This window comes from Dendropsophus ebraccatus, chromosome 8 (genome assembly GCF_027789765.1).
Source record: "Dendropsophus ebraccatus isolate aDenEbr1 chromosome 8, aDenEbr1.pat, whole genome shotgun sequence".
NCBI lineage: Eukaryota > Metazoa > Chordata > Amphibia > Anura > Hylidae > Dendropsophus > Dendropsophus ebraccatus.
Genome location: NC_091461.1, coordinates 45072136 through 45091271, shown reverse-complemented (window position 1 = coordinate 45091271; position 19136 = coordinate 45072136). Strand labels below are relative to the sequence as shown.

Below are 19136 nucleotides of genomic sequence, written 5' to 3'. Positions count from 1 at the left end.
TAAAGATGGTGTTTTCAACCAGAAGTAGTCATAGAAATAAAAGTACAATGCAAAAGTAATAGCTTCAAGAACCTCTAACTTAAATGATATCTAAAATATAAAACAGTATAACCTCAAATAAGCTTTTATAACTATTAAGGGTCATTAGGATGATCGGAGCTCCCCATTACACTGAGTGCCGCATACTTACTGTATAATTGAAATGCCAAGTAGCAAACCTTTCAGTTGACATATACTAAGGAAGCAATTTCACATTTCGTTAAATAGTTAGCAGGAGACATAGCCTTTCTATCGGTGTCATTCTATGGTTTTATACACTCATTGAAGCAGTGGTCATTTTTTTTTCCAAACCATCATTTAACTTCACACATTAGACTCAACACAGACTATTTAACAATCAAGAAATGGCCTTCTATAGGTCACAGGTATTATTAACTGCCTGCAAAATGTCATCGCAAGGAGACGGCTCAGCAGGACACCTGAACCGGCTTCCAAGCTTGATAAATGTTATATAAGATGTAAAAGCATGACGACATCCGAGTTTATGGAGAAAAACTGAGCACATTACAGAGATGCCTTTATTGTTTGCGGCTAGCCAAGTATACATTTATGACAGGGCAGATCATTTAGTAAGTGCTGCAGGAGATCTTTTTTAAAGATTGAGAAAATAGTAGACTTGTTTTTCATTCGGTTGTCTCACCAAACCAGACATACAGGTTTTATCCCTGTGATCGGAAAAGTACTAGGTAGCACATGATACAGTCATTACAGTCCTGTGCACTGCTAGATTCAATCTGGGGATTTTATTTGACACTTGAAATGGGGCAAATTGTCAAATATAATAAACATACATTTATCAAAAATATCAAAAATGGTTGACTGCAGTGAAACATTTCATTCACTATAAATTCCTACTGAAAAGTTCCAAAATATACATATCGTAGTATCATTCTCATTGAGTCAGGATAAATGGTGTGTATAGTAACTATAATCAGTGTTGTCAGATTTGGGGTATTAGATCTAAAACTGGAAAATAACAGCTATGATGAAAGTTTTTGTGGTCAGATATAGATTACCCTTTTAGGCCATGTGCACACTATGTAAAACACCGGCCATTCTGTGACCCGGCCGGATAACAGAATGGCCAGTGTTACTGAAGATCATCCAGGCCGGTCCTGCAGTACTAATGAATTCGGATGTGGGCGCATCATTGTGCGCCTGCATCCGAATTCTTTGCTGCACACGACGGAGCGTGCGTCCGGAGCCGCACGCTCCATTGTGTGACCTGGCAAGTTCTGACATGTCAGTTTTTTGCATGGCCGATAGCGATCCTGGCCGGAGTGTATACCATGTGTATGCAGTCTGAACAGGATTCCGTCTAGTTGCAGCACAAGGTAAGTTAAGTATTAATCATGGCGGTGTTGCAAATTAGCAACAACGGCCATGATTAATACTTTACTTACGTTGTGTGAACATGGCCTTAGGGTGTAAGACTGCAGCAAAATAATTCCCTTCTGGCAAGTAATGGGATCAGTTTTATATGATCCAAATTGTTAGGCAGGATTCGCACCACACAACTGTGTTATACTATCAGTGTATATGTTAGGTAACAATAGAATTATCGGCACTCACCAGTTTGCCTAAAAAAGAAACTTTACAGTTTGCTTAAAAAAAAAAAAAAAAAGAAAAGACTTTACAGGACGCATTTTGGCTTCTCGGCTTTATCAACCGAGAAGGCAAAACGCGTCCTGTAAAGTTTTTTTTTTTTTTTACTTTGAGATGGAAGGATACAATAAAAACTTCAAGCAATTTGGTGAGTGCTGAGAATTCTATTGTTATACGTTGGACTTGTTCTCGTCTACGTGCACCACCCAAAAGCAGTGAGCCAAACCTAATGGTGAATTATATAACAGGTAAGGCCAGGGTTACATTGCAACTTTTTGTAGCACTACAAGATTGAGCAAAAGCTATAGTCCACAAGATTGCATGCAGTCCAATGTATTGCTTTGGACAACAACTATAGCTTGATAGCAGCTCAATCATGTAGCGCTTCAAAAAGTTGCAGTGGAGCCCTGGCCTTAAATATCCAGATGTACCCAGACATGTATTGCATTTAATAAAAGGTGATCTTTTGACATGTTTGGTCAAAATACTTTGAGATCTTGTAGCTTTGGGTGAATGGCTATGTTCACACATAGTATTTACATGATTCTTTTGGTCAGTTTTAAGTCAGTCAACAATAACCAGGAGTGGGTTGAAAACACAGAAACAGATATTTCCATTATAATTATGTGTGAACATAGCCAATGAAATATGAAGTATGACTCTAATCTTACTTCTCCCCTTAAAGACTCTAAATTATTAGGAAATCTTTCAGTTACTCATAGGGTAAAAGAACAAGGCAATGGAATAAACAACTGGACAGAGCCACACTGGATGACCAGGAATTAGAAGACCTCAACTGGATTACAAGGGATTGCAGACCCTTTCATGTGCCACCTATTATGAAGTGGAATTGCTGTTCTTGAATCGCTGTTGCTGAATTGCAATGATCAGAACCGGGGATCAATATTCTATTGAGCACTAGGAGCTGACTATACAACCATCCCACTTGCACTAGTAGCACATGCTAAGTTTCCCACTAGCTCAATGCTACTGTTGCTTTTCGAGGATAAAGAAGTTGCAAAGGGGACTACAGCTAATTCTTGATTTGTTGACCCTATCCTTAAATAGCGTGATCATTCACTTGATGGCAGTGCCACCCATACAAAAAGACCAACGTCTTTTGTAGTGGCAAAGCAAAGAGAACCAGAGGACAGATCAAACCGGAGACTCCTGCAATGTCCCAGAACAGTTGTGCCATTGCTGTTCCGCTATATGTAGTTCAGCACAAAAGCATTTGCTATTAAAGTGTTGTGTGGATAGTAAAGGTGTATTCTGCACTCCCACCAGAAGATGTCTCACTATATTTTATGTACTTTTTAGCCCAGCTGAAGAGAGGTACTTAAAGGGGTTAACTTCCTAACTGTATGATTATCTGTGTCTATGCCACTGTTGTATGGGGTGATTTCCCCCAACCAATCCTTAAACTGGATACCTTTTACCATCCCACCAATCACAGGCCAGCGTCAGAGCCTTCCAGATTGTTCCTGCCAATCACAGAGTAGTTTATACCCAGAGGAAAAACTAGTCAGTTAATCCAGTTAGAATCTCTGTGGTGGAGCAACTATAGTAGTTTTCTTCCATCACAGCTTTCTCAGCACACCTAGCTGACGCGTTTACAACTATTACACAGCCACCCCAGACACCCATCGCAGTGACCACTTCAGACACCCACCCTAGTGACCACCAGCTGTTGTCTGTAGGGCCCTGCATTGACTTGGTGACTGCGGGGATAGGACATCACACTGTGCAGAAAACATAAGACGTTAATCAACTGATAAATCAGCCGAGTGAAGATATTGGGAGAATTGGGAGATTCAGCTCCATCACCGAAAGAAGCCATAAAGGTGCAGAGCTATAACACACTGATCATCAACAGGACCCACTGATCTGTTCCTACTGGATATCAATCATGTGCTGACACACATATATTACTATTCTTGCTGAACCTGAACCCCAAGACTGATATGGTACACCCGACATCCCAGACGAACCCTCCCCACATAAACTAAAGGAGAGGGAAAGGCGTCTGATAATTGGGTGTTTACAATTCTTTATCCTGTATGTCAAGAGGAAACGACATAGCCTCCAAAGTTAAGGCCGACACAGCTTTCCATGTTATCTATGTGTGAGATTTTTTTGAATGTGTACAGCATATTCTTACTTATATGTATGTAATTGACATAACCTATGTCCACATGTAAATACTATGTTCCTATGAGGGTAACTATAATAGGGACAGCCCCCTGCCAAATGGACTTTGGGGACGCCACCAACTGTGCGCCCATTGTTTTTCTGAGTATAGCCCTAGCATGCAATGAAAACCTTTTTTTTATGGTATCAGGGTTTCTATACAGTGCTTTGTTAGTAAATAAGTGTTAGGGCCTGGCTGAGGCCTGATATATATCAACCTAAGAAGGGACATGTCAGCATACATTAAGAAGCCCCTTATATATTATTGCTTTACAGTGTATCAGTATAGCGATAGAAAGAGTTGCTTGTGCAGAACGAGCTGTCAGCTCCCTCCTGCTGGATATCTATGTTGGAGACTAACTTACTCTGCTGGGAGTCTGGGAGGTGTCCTCTTATAAAGGTCCAACTAACCTTTAGATACAATATGTTACATCTGCAAGAAGTAAACAAAATCATACCTGAGGTCACAGATAGGCGGTATGTTGTAACATTTTACATTACATAATCAGCTATTGCAGTCCCATTATTTGCACTCTTGAAAGTAGAGCTATTTCAGTATCTCACATGGTGTTATATGCCTTCTATTAGTATTCTTTGTAACAAGGTGACCTCTTTAACTTTTGCCAGACATGCAAGCAGTTAACATCTCATTTTGCTCAGTCATGCATGCATACTGTCTCTGCATTTTAAATGGCTCTGTTCTCTTCTGGTTCTCTGCCAAACTTAGCCCTCCGACCCTTATATCATTACAATATGTTACAAACTACTCTTTCTTAAAAACATATTCAATATAGTTAAGAAACAAGCTCTATTAGAAGTAATTCATTATTTTTCCCAATCAGTGCATATTGTCTTTTACATAAAATATACAATCGACAAGTATTTTGGGGGCAACATTTTATTAGCTTTCGAACTCTAAAAGTTTTGGTTTTTTTTTTTACATTGTCTACAACAGGAAGCAGAATGTCTCCAAGACACATAACTGTAGGATGCGAAGTGGTTGTAGATACATCCAGGACCAAATGGAGAGACTAGTGATAGGTCGTGCAGTCTGTCTTGGGAGTCCTTTCATTCAGCAGGTATTACCACAGTATGATATATGTATCATTATATAATATGTAACATAATGCATTTTTTCCAAAGATGAAACCTATTCTTAACTTCCAATAAATTAACATGTATTGGTAAATGAAGGTATTTTACTATCTTTCTGTGGTCCTTCATGCTTTCCTTCCATTGCAGATGCAAACTGTCTGCTCTTCCTTCGCTATACCAACTTTCTGTCTAGTGTACGTCCTGTAACAAACTTTCTGTTCTTGCTGTACACTGTGGTCGGAAATTCAGCCAAATCTCCCTCACACTCTGGGTGTAGTGGGCAAATGTAAAATACTTTCCGATCCGCTCTACTAAGATAAGCCGGTTCTTGTGTTCGCACAGCACCTGACATCCTCAGTAGTCTTGGTTACCAGTTGTGTCATCTGTGCAGCTGATTAACCCAGTTCAAGAGTCCAATGTTCCATGGTAGATTTAAAGAGTCGTTTTGCTGGGAACAAGCTACCTGTGATTGGTCTTACCACACCTGCATCTTCTGCCTGCTGAACCATGTTGTACAGACCACTGCTTGCTTCTTGGATTGCTCTTCTGTGATTTGTTCTGCTCTACTTCTCCTGAATGTCTGACCTTGGAAGAGTATTTTGTCTATGCCTTTGCCTATCTGTTTTCTTTCCTTATGACGACCTATGTGTTTGGGGTCTAACCTGACCTTGTTTGTTACTGATCCCTTGCCCTGTCCTCTCAGTATTTACGAAGGGACTGTTGCCCATTTGTGGTCCACCATTTAGAGTGGATCGCTAAGTAGATAGGTTGTCTGTTCACGCTACATACTTTTTATTAAAAGAGTGGTCGTTGTTTTTAATTTACACAACGGCCTTTCATTTCATAATGAAATGAATTGCATTGAAGTCAATGCAAACAACGACCATTGTTCACACAATGTATTGATAAATGGCCGTTGTTTGACGGAGCCGCAAAAATAATGAGCATGTCCATTTTTCACAGCCATTGCTTCACAAACAACGGGCGTTCTTTGTAGTTGTTCACACACAGAAATATTTTGTTTTTACCCGTCCTTTGCATTGTAGTCAATGGAATTTTATTACTAATCACACACGAATAGGACAGCAGTCAATATTGAGCTAAAATAATGTTACTGCGGCTGATATTGTGAGCTATAGGAACATGATAAACCATTGGCCGTTGTTTTGCGTGTGAAACAATGGCTGTTGTTTATCGAGCATGTGAACACAGCCTAAAGGAATGCCTGGACTGACCTTTTACATAAAGATTTACACAATTTTTTTATACAAGGGTTTACATTTTTGAAAAAAATAAATAAATAAATAAAAAATCTGACATAAACACATTAATATATCAGGATCAATGTTCTCATTAGCTGATGATATTCTATTTAAAACTAGACACCTTCCGTTCCCAGCTACTAGCTATATATATCTAGGGTTGCCATATATAATCTAAAGTGTAATATAAAAGTTGAGATGATAGGTCTGCTGGTTGTTGACATTCTAATATATCGCCTTTAATTATCCTTAATATCTGAATATTCATGTATTTAATACCTTATTCGATGGCCATTTATTCCAGCAGCTGATTAAATATGTTAGATGGTAGAGTAACAATTTTTGCAATTGATTACAAATAGGTATCAAGTCAATGAATCAATGAAAATGTATTTGTAATCTTAGGCCAAATTCATTATATCCTCTGAACAGTGAAATTGTTTGCTAATTAAAGGTTGCCGGTTCATTGAGCCATTGGCAATCAGTAGTTATATTACAGACTGTAAATGCAGCAAATGACTGGTGCTAAGACCTTCACACTTTATGCTGTACCAAAGGATAAAGTACTGTATACTTACAGGTATTTGTTTAAAGTGTCAAAAAAACGACAGACATCAATAGTACATACGATTTTAAGAAACTTTGTAACTGGGTTTATTAGGCAAATATGCCATTATCTGCATTCAAGACTTTCCACAGGTACCCCCCCCCTCCCTACTCTCTCTTATTCACTGCTCATTATCAGGAAATCTCGACTCTTTTACATCAGTCGAGCCCTGTATAATCTATGGAGGGGGAAGGAGAGAGATTAGTCGCCAGCAGAGAGCAGAGAACAAACGATTACACATAGGGATCTGTGTGAAAGCCGGTATTCAGAGGTCAGAGAGGTCAGTGCTGACTTCAGAGGAGATAGCCCAGTGATGTAGCTGTAAATTAACTCTATGTTGTCCTCATCTCCCTCCACTCCTCCCCTCTCTATAGAGAACCATAAAGACAGGGGGGAGAGCTTCAAACTGCTTTTTCATGATAAAAATATATTTTTTGGCTAATAAACCCAATTACAAAGTTTCTTAAAATCACCTGTACTGTTTATTTCTGCAAAGAAAAGTTAAAAGACAGTGAAACTTTAACAAATCAAAAAGCTTATCACAGATTTCTTCAGATTTTTCAGGCTTCAAACTGCACTGAAGTAATGTGAATGTTCCTATCTTAGAGGTGTATTGGGGCAAAGGATGGGGACCTGTTGTGCTACCCAACTGGTTTGGCTTTGGGCCATGCTGATGAGCAGAGCCTTATTGTCCTGTAGGTTTTCAATTATTATTGCACTGGAAGCTGTACTTAGGGTCCTATTGCATGGAGAGATTATAGTGCGACAAATCGTTATATTATTTGAATTTAAAGGGGTATTACAGGAAAAATTTACTTTCCCCCTATCCTATTTTATTGTTCCATGTGCAATAACAAAACAGCTTTTTATTAAATTGTGATTTTTAAAATTGTAGTAATGTTTACTGGGCAATTGCCCTTTATCAGACTCATGGGCATACAGACAACTCCCAGAACTGGGCTAGTTCATGCAGAAGAACAAAAGTGAGCGAAATCACCCTTTTAATTGACCTGAAGATGAGCCTGCGTGGCGAGTGGCTGTGTGAGATGCCTAGCCATGCAGGCTCATCCTTATAAATCAATAAAACACTAAGCACTGAAGCATTGAAACTCACTCCGGTGCACTGACCCATCACTATGTTTAGGTGTAAGAGGGTACCAGGTCGCTTCCCAAGAGCGTTCCTGGTACAGGCAGTAGCTGTCCCAGTGAATGAGAAGATACCAGTGCATGGGCATGGCACCAAAGGGTCAGGCAAGTATACTTGGTAAGTGATTCACCCCATAACTTTAAAATTTCTTCTACTACTTCAATTTCCTGTTCTTCATAACAGAAAGAAAAGCAATTCTTAGAGTATTTTAGGGCAGAATTTGATAGATAGATTGATACTAGGCTCAACGATATATGGTTTTCTATGATCTGATTCATGTACAAGAATATAGCTTTATAAATATTCCTGTGAATCCTGTGCCTCCTACTCAGAGTGACTTGTAGTTTTTCCTTTATGAGTCTGTATAACTGTGTGCAGGCGGGAAAAGCAGGTCTCACAGCCTTTTTCTATGAGGAGGGGGAGGCTGAAATTGATAATAATGTTGTACCAGCAGTCATGGTCATGTTTTTGTAAGTGCATAGTCAGATTATACCGTATATGAATAGAATATTTCACCTATGCCAGCCCCAAGGAATGCCAGAACCATTAAAATTCGTCAAGTGTGGGGTTGGCACAAGGGGGTACACGTGCACAGTTTTTTGCACAGCCTTAAGAATCAAGAGTCATGAACTACAGGCGATAAAAAATGTGCACTTAAAATCTGCGACAATTTGGTCAAACAATTACTTTACATGATTTTCACCACGTTTTTTTCTTTAGATACTTTTGTGCCTTGTTCAACAAAGGGGCAAGGCTTACGGAGAAATGGGTGGACTAACTTGGAAACGGGTTATGTGGTGCTAAAATCTTTTTTAAAATTGTGCTCTAGTTATAAGAAAAATAATAAAGAGCCTAGTCTTATCTCTTAGCGCTCCCTCTGTGTCTCCAGTGTCCCTGTAAATGCTGCCACTTTCAAGATGAACTTGTCTCAGCAGTGACAGCCCGCTCAGCCAATGACTGGCTGCAGCACTGTCCTATCTCAGTCAGTGGCTGTCACTGCTGAGATAAGTTTGTCTTTGAAGTTTTGGCCGCTGCGGTCAGCGGGGACACCAGAGATGCTGCAGGAGGACACTGGGGGAGTGTGGGAAGGTAAGCATAGGCTCCCCTATACTCCCACCTAGCCAGAATCCTGCTCCACACTGATGAGGGGCAACACCCCGAAACAGCTGTATGTGGACGGTTACCTAACAGGAGCTGCCCCTTGACTGGGTCCTTCCCGGAGGGATATCTGGCTATTCCTGTGTTTTGAGACTTCAATGAGGCTCCACGGGCTCTTCTTTTGCATATTCATGTTTTCCAGGGGGCAACGCACCTAGGTTTTCACTGCATTGAGCACTTTCACTAGCAGCCGGCATTGTTGTCGTTTGGCTGGTCTCCCTGAGTTCAGCAATCTGTTTCTCTTATGGCTCTACTAGTCATTGCTCCCACCTAGCCAGAATCCTGCTCCACACTGATGAGGGGCAACACCCCGAAACAGCTGTATGTGGATGGTTACCTAGCCTTGGTTTATCCCTTGTCATTACATTGACTTATAGGGCCACTTAATATAGTGGTTTTGGTGGTTTCCTAACAGGAGCTGCTCCTTGGCTGGGTCCTTCCCAGAGGGATGTGAATTCTTTGGGTGGAGAACAGAGGCGCACAAGAAATCCAATTGAATCAATGGGACAGGCAGAATTTCAAGCAGTATCCGCGGCACAGGCTCCACTTGAAATTCCACCACTTTTGCTTAGTGTGAACATACCCTTAGACAGGAAATACAGGTTACTTAGTAAGTATACAATAATAATGTTTGGTAGCATGATAGACATTGTAAAAATATATTAGCATCATACTTTTGTCTATACGGCTTTCACCCTGATCTTCTCTGTAGTAATTACGTATGAAGCCATGTGTCCAAACCACACCCATGTATATCTGGATGATATTTTGGGGTGGAAAATGTGGCAACCCTAAATATTACTCATTCCATTAGTTCAGATTCCAGTATTAATTATGCAAATAGGTATGCAGGCCTAATTTTATCTTGTATTAGATTTTATATATGATCCTGTCACACTGAACCTAAGTTCAGTTGCTGCAATTGTACTTAATAAAATGAGCTGAATAAGCATCACCCACGTGTCTGTATGAGAAATAATTGGTATATTACTTTCCAACTAATCCTTTTATCTCAGAATAGCAATGCTTTCCGAATATGTCTAAATGTAATTACGTTTCACAGAGTTACTTTTTTCCCTGAGTTTCTGTTGTAGAAAAATAAATTTAAGTCTGAATGTATAAGATCGCTAATACATTTACGTTAAGCATTTCAATTAATCACACTAAGGGGCATTTCACAAAATTACGGAAATCATAATGCGTTGCCAATGCTTATAAAAAAAAATCTATGGATTCATTTACAGTATACACACATAACTCTGTAGGAGTTACATCTCAATAGCATACATGCAGTAGAGTAACTTTAGCAGTGGCAGGGGCTGCAGCTATGACTGGGCCCAGAGGACCCTAACTTAGTTAACCTGTTCCAATGCTCAGAAGTATTTGGAGGTCTGTGATTGGCTTTGCATGAACTTCCCATTACTAAGGGTGTCAACTAGAGATGAGCGAACCGGGTTTGGGTTCGAGTCGATCCGAACCCGAACGTTCAGTATTTGATTAGCTGGGGCTGCTGAACTTGGATAAAGCTCTAAGGTTGTCTGGAAAACATGGATACAGCCAATAACTATATCCATGATTTCCACATAGCCTTAGGGCTTTATCCAAGTTCAGCAGCCACCGCTAATCAAATGCTGAAAGTTTGGGTTCGGATCGACTTGAGCATGCTCCAGGTTCACTCATCTCTAGTGTCAACCAAACCTGATTTGCTGGGAAAAGAACAGAGGCAGCATGACTAAATGTCACTGTGACTCCACCCCCTTGCCTACTGACCGGATGCCTAATACCAGACCACCAGACACAGCATTCAAATGCTGTACTTGACAGCTATAAGGTACCAGGGAGGGTTTAGGCACAGGATTTGTGTTATAGTTAGTTTTAAAGAAGGTGGTGTTAGAGTAGAGGACTGAACAAAACAAGACTGTTGATGCCCTACTGCTAGCACCCACCCTGCTGTCCCTGCCTACTTGCCTCAACTGCTCTAGGCAACAGTGGACAACTGGGTGGCAGTTCCTAACTTAGATAAGTGAACACGGAACAAGTCAGACAAAACAAACACAATAATTCAGGGTTGTTGAATCCTGGTCAAAGCAGTACAAAACCGAATCAAAGTCCAAGCCATAAAGTCCAAAAACCAGGAAACGAATGCAGGAACAATTGCTCAGTCAAGACACAGTAGTAAACTAGGCTCTATCACAGGCAAGACGTGAACTCAAGTGAAGAAGTCCCAGATCATGTCAGGCAGCTCACTGGCGATATCAGCCATCAGTCAGCTGATTGTTAAGTACAGCTCCTAATGCCGATCTGCTGGGGTTGGTGAGGCCAGGCCAGTTGTCAGGGATATCGCCGGCAAGGGGCTAGTCTTCTAACAGGTGGCTAAGGCATATGAACATTTATGACTTCAGCTGTATATAGTCCCCAGGGTGAATGTAAATAAGTCTAAAAATATTGCTTATCATGAATGTGACATTTTTTTCTATTTGATTTGTCATTTGCTGGAGATTTCATTGTTGTCTGTAATCTTTCCAGTTTAGGACTTTAGTCTGGGACCTAATGTTCTCAAGCTGAAGTATTCCATACGTATTATGTTCCTTCACATGTTCCTGCCTTATTTGACTTTTAAGAGACCCTACAACTCTACCATTCACTTGTTGTACATGTTAAGAGTAGAACATGCCTGTACTTTAGGATATGTGGTCTCCATTGTTGTTCTTTGGCTGTTCATAAATGGCTTTTTTTTTATTTTGCACGTGTTTCTCATTCTTCTACTGAGCTCAATGACTTGAGCTGAAGCTAAATGTGGCCAGGAAATTCACAGCTGGCCTAACCATGCTTCATAAACTTGTGTGGCTCAGATTTGACAAACGAGTTTTCACAAATGTTCTTTATTGGCATCTGCCCAAATACACAGAACTGAAATAAGCATATACTGTATATGAGCTTCAATTGAGCGTAGACATGTTTAAAAAATATATATAGTGAATCCATTCAGTGTATAATTTCAATAACTTCATAATAGAGTTTGTATATTGGACATTCTGGTGTAGTAAAAAGTCTAAGATGCTGAGGTTGGTTTATATTTCCTTAAAACTTTAAAAGGGCACTTTCACAAAAAACAAACAAACAGTGACATCACAGATAGCATATTAAAGATTTAGATTGATGGGGGTCTGGGTGTTGAGACCTGAACTGACTGCTAGAACGAGCCGGGATAAGTGTACAGTCCTACAATAAATCTATGGGATTGTTTCAGTCATGCAAAAGTTTTTTTCTTTAAGGGACAGGTGACAACCCTTTTTCAGATCAGAGCTGATGAAATGATCAGTTCATTGCTGTGGGACTGGATTTAGAAACCCATTCTAAAGAGTTCTTATCTCCAAGGACAGCTGCAGCCAGATTATAGTGTGGGCGTTATTACAATACATAATTACTATTGGGACAGCATTAAATGTCAAGAGGGCCATAACATGGGCCTAGGGCAAGTTTTAAACTACAGTATCTCAACCACCTGTGCCCATGCTAAGTGCTGGGTCTTCTTCAGATCCGGCATCAGCACAGGGCTTACCTGGGCAAGTGCTGGGGCCCACAGTGCCTTTAGGGGCCCAGAGAGGCAGAGGGGCTTGGTATTCTGATGTTACACCCCCTTACTGTAGTGCCGGTTGAACACTGATTATCACAAGACACAGGAGACTGAGCAGGACCTGCACAGAGAGAGAAGGGTAAAGGACCTGATCACATGACCCAAAGGTCCTTAATAGAGACGAGCGAACCTCGAGCGTGCTCGAGTCGATCCGAACCCGAACTTTCGGCATTTGATTAGCGATGGCTGCTGAAGTTGGATAGAGCCCTAAGGCTATGTGGAAAAAATGGATATAGTCATTGGCTGTATCCATGTTTTCCAGACAACCTTAGAGCTTTATCCAACTTCAGCAGCCCCCGCTAATCAAATGCCGAACGATCAGGTTCAGATAGACTCGAACCCGGTTCGCTCATCTCTAGTCCTCAACCTTACTGTATTGAGATCAGCCCGACAGAGAGGAAGACTGAGCTGTAAGTGCTGTGTGTCAATGTCTGGCCCCACACCCTCATCATCCATTGGAACAGGCTGGCCTTAAGGTCTCGGCCTCACCCCCTCTAGGTTATCCCATACAATGGGCGTCAAGGGGACAGGGCCTATTTGCCGATGACGTCGCGGAGAGGCGGGGACAACAGTGGTGCTGTGGGCGGGGCTAAGTGGCGCTATTGCCATGAAGCTCCACCCACTTAGCACAATCTGCAGTTGATAAAAGATTACGTTTTACTTGAACAAACACCATGACGTATGATATAAGATAAGGTATGAAAACTGCTACATTTACCCATTACACCTGTGTAGAGAAGTCATAATGCAAAAAGGGTGTGACAGTGTCACTTTAAATTATTTGTTAGAATCATTGCTAGGAGACTGACTGGGGTGAACCCTAATTAGTCCTGAGCACGGGGGATTCATCCCAGGCCGCACTGAACATGTCAATGTTCTTAGAGTATTTACCAACAGGGGCGGATAAACTTTACCATAGGCCCCGGGCTGTTCACTAAGCCTGGGTCCCACTTTACTGTAACTTTGGCAGCAGAAGCGTGGTGTTCATAGTACAGGATAAATCATGTCAAAATACCCTAATTTGTGCAAAATCACAGTAAAAAAAAAGCAGCAGATTTTTTTGCAAATCATAGCAGAACTGTAGCCAGAAAACAATACACACCTAAAGTAAAAGTCTGTTTTGATGGCCATGGACCCCCCAGGAGGTCAGGGCCCCGGGCTACCGCCCAAAACGGACCTATTATAATCCACTACTGTTTACCAATATTCAACCTGGGGTTCCGGGTTCCCGCTCCATCCTGTCTTTGGATGCCACTTAGGTGTTCTACAGGGTGGAGTGGGAATTTCTTTGGGCCATCTTAGATAAGATGGGACTAGGTCAGCAGCTTGTGGTTTGGAACTGTTCCCTTTATGACTCCCCACTAGCAAGACTGTCTATTAATGGCTTCTTGTCCAAATCTTTTCCCTTCAGTTAAGGAACCCCTCAAGGGTGCCCCTCTCACCCTTATTATTTGCAATTTATATTCAACCTTTGGCAGCATGGGTTCGGCAGCATTCAGAGTTTAGTGGTTTTGGGTTGGAGGGATCGGAAAGTAAAATTTTATTGTATGCAGATGATTTGTTATTATTTAGGGTAGATCCTGTTAATGGGCCATTCCATCCAAACTGAACCTTTCGTAACACCCGTAACACCGAGTTGAGCAGTAGGGAGGCAGGGGAGAAGCTGGGGTTCAGGGGGTGAGGCTGGGGGTCAGGGGGAGCAGTAGGGGTTGCAGGGGAGAAGCTGGGGGTCATGGGGAGCAGTAGGGGGGCAGGAGAGGGGCAGGGGGGAGGCTGGGGTCAGGGGGAGGAGTAGGGGGACAGGAGAGAAGCTGGGGGTCCGGGGCCGGGGTGAGCTTCCAGCACAGACAGCTTGACAGAGGCCGGAAGCTCACAGCTGCAGCCCCGCAGTCTCGGACTTCTTCCTTGCTCACATGATATGACGTAATTGCCAAGCAGGAGAGAAGTTCGGGCATCGCGGGGCTGCAGCTGTGAGCTTCCGGCCTCTGTCAAGCTGTCTGTGCCGGAAGCTCACCCCGGCCCCGGACCGTGGCGATCAATACCCCCCCTCCGCCGCCATAGGCACCGGCCCATGGGTGCCTAGTATGCGCCGAGGGGGTAAAAAAAAAAAAGGGAAAATGAAGTCCCCCCACAGGGCGCTGCCCTAGGCACCGGACCACGGGTGCCTAGTGGCAAATACGGCCCTGTCTGTTGCCAACATCTGACAAATCCGAGCATGGTACCAAAGAATTAGACAATAAGCAAACTGAGGTGGGCAGAAGTCAGGGCTGGTGGAGATTAGTCAATATGGTGCACAGATCAAGGTCAGAGTACTCAATATTTAGGACAGTCAGGAGGTAAGGGCAGGGACGTAGCTAGGATTCATGAGGCCACATAGCAAAAAACTGTATAGGGCTCCATGAATCCTGTACGCGTCCCCCCCCCCCCCCCCAATACTTAGCTGACCCGGCACAGTGCTGAGCATTCCTTCTGAGTAAGAATGCCAGTGGAATGTGCTGGGCTATATGAGTATGTGGAGAGGCATCTTGTGGCTGGAGGTGCAATGCTCCTTCCGACCACAAGAGAGACTGGGAGGGCAGGAAGCCAATGGCTTCTTGCTCTGTCCGGCAGTGCACTGCAGAATTTAACGATCATAATTAAAGGGCCAGGGGCTTGTGGACCCCCTTAGTGCATGGGCCCCATAGCAGTGGCATGGTCTGCCTTTATGGTAGCTACTGGGTTAGGGCATGAAAAAGATAATAAGATGAAGTTGGGAAACAAGCTGGATCAGAAACATATCAAATGGTTCTCTAGAACACCTTTTCACAAAACAGGAAACTAGGAACCTTATCACTCAGGTAAAGAGTGACGGAGATTTGGTCCTTTAAGAGACTGTGGTGAAAGGTCATTGGATGGGGGGGGGGGGGGGGCAGAACTGCAAGAGGTAATGAGCCAGCTCTATGGAGAGATACCTAGGAGGTGGAAGATATCAGTGATCGGAATACTGAAAGAGAGGAAAGGAGAAGAGTAGGGAGACAAGAAGCAGGAAAGAAGAGGAGCAGCAGCTTCGAAGACAGCAGTAGCAGTGGTGGTAAGCCTAGTGAGGGTAAATAGCCTTGACAGGAGGCCTAGCAGCTGAAGAGGCAAAAGGTACAAGGAACACAGAGATTTTTTTTTGCAAAAGAAACTTAATATTACTATATACAGGTTTGTTAAATCAATACTCCTAATGCAGTTATAGTAGAAATAAATATATGTCCCATTCTAATTTTTAAGATGGGATCAATGAAGGAAGCCTCCATTGCTTGGTTTGAATGATGAATAACTGAGTAGATATGTGTAGCTCATGGCCCAACATCCCAGCAGGTGCACCAAAATTAAATTGAAGGCTACATGTATCTTTTATTGGGTACAATATTTTGAACTCTGGTAAATGGAAGTATTGGATAAATATAATACTGTACCGGATACATTAGTCATCAAACACAAGATACAAATTATGACGAAATGTTTGGCTTATGGTATTGTTTTGGTAACTTCCAGCAATGATAATTACAATATGTTGAAAAAAAGGGCAGAAATAAACCGTCTACAATTAGTGTAATGAGTGGGTGTTAAAAGTTAAATTATATCTGATTGAACAGCCTACACTGAAACCAATGTAGTTCAGGCCTGGGTGTGGACACAGTGTTACTGAACATTTGAAAGTATGAGTTTACTATTACACACATAATGGTGAGCTTACATCATCTTTATTGTGGGTGACTTCCGATCACAAGGTGTTTTGATGATACTGTAACTTCTCCTACTGCATTCCATTGCCCGGATTAGTGCAAGGTAAAGCAGTCATGCGAAGATACACATTCACAGGAAGCAGATTTATTCAGGATTTACTTTGTAGACGGACAATAACCGTATATGGCAATAGGTTTCTATGATAAGATAAGAATTTATAGGTGCAAACATAGCTGTTCACACAAAACCAAAAAGACAACTTATACTATCAACTCAAAAGGATTAGAAAAACAGATAGTATGGGTAAATATTAAAAAGAGTTATCCAGGATTGGGAAAAGCACAGCTAATTTCTTGCAAAAACAACACCACCCCTGTCCTCAGTTGTGTGTGGTATTATAATTAAGCTCCATTCACTTCAATGGAAACGAGCTGAAAAACCAGATCCAAGCTGAGGACTGCTCGGTGGCACAACTTAATGAAGTATGAGGTTACATTGAAGTGTAGTAATCTAGTACATTATTTTTGTAGTCCACCCCTTAGCTCAGACTACTCAGTACTGCCTTATAATGTCTGCTTTGCAGCTGCTGCTTCTGAAAATGACAGATGATGCTTGCAGAGTAACAGTCTGGTGAAAAATGCCACACAAGTTATACTATAAAATGGACAGAGTCTACCTCCTTGTGTACAAACACAATGACAAATACATTATGACCATTTTTTAAATGGTTTTAATAGTTTTTGAAAGTACAGTTTGAAAAATAAGGGTAATATTTAAAGCGACTCTGTACCCACAATCTGTCCCCCCCAAACCACTTGTACCTTCAGATAGTTGCTTTTAATCCAAGATCTGTCCTGGGGTCCATTCGGCAGGTGATGCAGTTATTGCCCTACAAAACAACTTTTAAACGTTCAAACTGAATATCTGTACCCTAACTTTGCACCACCCCTCCGTCCCTCCTGCCCACCCTCTTCATCATTAGGAATGCCACTGGAACATTTTCTCCATGCTGAACATTGCACAGGTGTCTTAACGATCCAGCCCATGTGCCGGGCTGACACAAGTGGGGAATAGGAGACAATCTGCCTGGAGCATTCCTAATGATGAGGATGGTGGGGAGGAGGGACAGAGAGGGTGTGCCAGCCTAATGCATACACAATCTAGGCTAAGCCCGTTGGGCACAGGGCTGCAAGTTTAAAAGTAGTTTTTTAGGACAATAACTGCATTACCTGCATCACCCCAGGACAGATCTTGGATTAAAAGCAGCTAAGGTACAAGCGGTTTGGGGGGATCAGATTGTGGGTACAGAGTCGCTTTAAAAATGTTATGTTTATGGTAATCACATAAGGGGGTATCCATCAGCATAGAGAGGCAAAACTGCAACATTTTTGTACAAGCTCAGTTTTGTTCAAACATTTTTGCGTGAAGTTAGAGTTTGTACAATATTTATTGAGCAAAATCTGGGTTTGCAAGAAGCAAAAAATACCAAAATGTTGCAGGACATAATAAATCTCTCCCCCCTTACTGTATGTGTTCACTTTCACAAATGGTTAATGTTTATGTATTTTTAGATTCACAATTAGAATAGAGCTATCACAGTGATTTGTAATTAGTACTGGAAAGCTTTTGTAATTTTTTTATATTATTTTTCAATATTATTGGCCATTAATTTCCTAAATACACATTTGTTTATACTATAGTGTACATCTGTAATTAGTCCTGGGTGGCGGCGGGTGGCAACAGGCGGCCTTACTTTAAGTGTTGCCCTAGTTTAGAGTACGGGTGTCTTATTTTTGGGGGATGCCTTACTTTAGGCTAGAGGGTAGGGTAGTTGGGGTGTCTTATTTTTGGAGGGTGTTTTATTTTCGAGGAAAAACTGTATGTATGTGGCACACATCTGATTTTTTCAACTTTGTTTCATAGGTAACTATTAAAATAACTGAAGCCATATATTTTTTTTATACTTGTGAGTAGGTGTGCTATTTTTCCTAATACATTAAGTATAATGAAAGCGTTTAAACTTCAATACAATCAGAAAAGCTTGATACGCTTCTACAAGAAAGGCTAGGATTGCTTTCCGACAAACACTCCAGCACTGTCTGGTTTCTAACAAAGCTATGTAGATTTTTTTCCCTTCAGAATAATTCCGCCAACTCAAGTAAAGCTACTTTTTAATGCCCAGTACTCCTGAGGCTTTATTCTTCCCTCTCCTGTCAAATCGTGTTTATTACTGATGCCAATCCTGCTGTAACTGAATCACCACTAAGTGAACCAGCAGATGTCGGAGACCTGAGAAGAGACTGAGTAAGATAAGAAAGCATGCTTTTATTTTATCATGCAGAATTTCTTGGCTCCTGGTAAAATTGGTCATAGGCTCCCCTTACAATTAGACTAAAAAAGGTAAGAAGCCAGACAATTTCTGCAATAGAAATATGCTGTCCTATAACATTAGGAGAGCGAAAAATGAAAGAAAAAGATAGAGATGATAACATGTTTTCTGTTTTATGGTAATTGTGTATTTGAAAAGTGACAAGTAACAACAATAAAAAGTTTCAATATTTTTAAAGCAAATGTACCACTAGGTATATTGCTTTGCGTTTTTTACAAGAACACGATGCACGAATGCCGGTACCGCAGTTCATCTTTTGAACTGACACCCGG

General features: G+C 41.5%; 1 long non-coding RNA gene across 3 annotated transcripts in view; it reads left to right on the top strand.

Annotated features, from left to right (window-relative positions):
- The first annotated feature begins 3208 nt into the window (after nt 1-3208).
- Nucleotides 3209-19136, top strand: part of LOC138798555 (uncharacterized) — a 228033-nt gene continuing 212105 nt past the window's right edge. For all 3 annotated transcript variants that reach the window (XR_011364098.1, XR_011364097.1, XR_011364099.1), the window contains exons 1-2: nt 3209-3509; nt 4811-4934. This is a non-coding gene — a long non-coding RNA (uncharacterized lncRNA). The remainder of the gene's footprint in view (nt 3510-4810; nt 4935-19136) is intronic.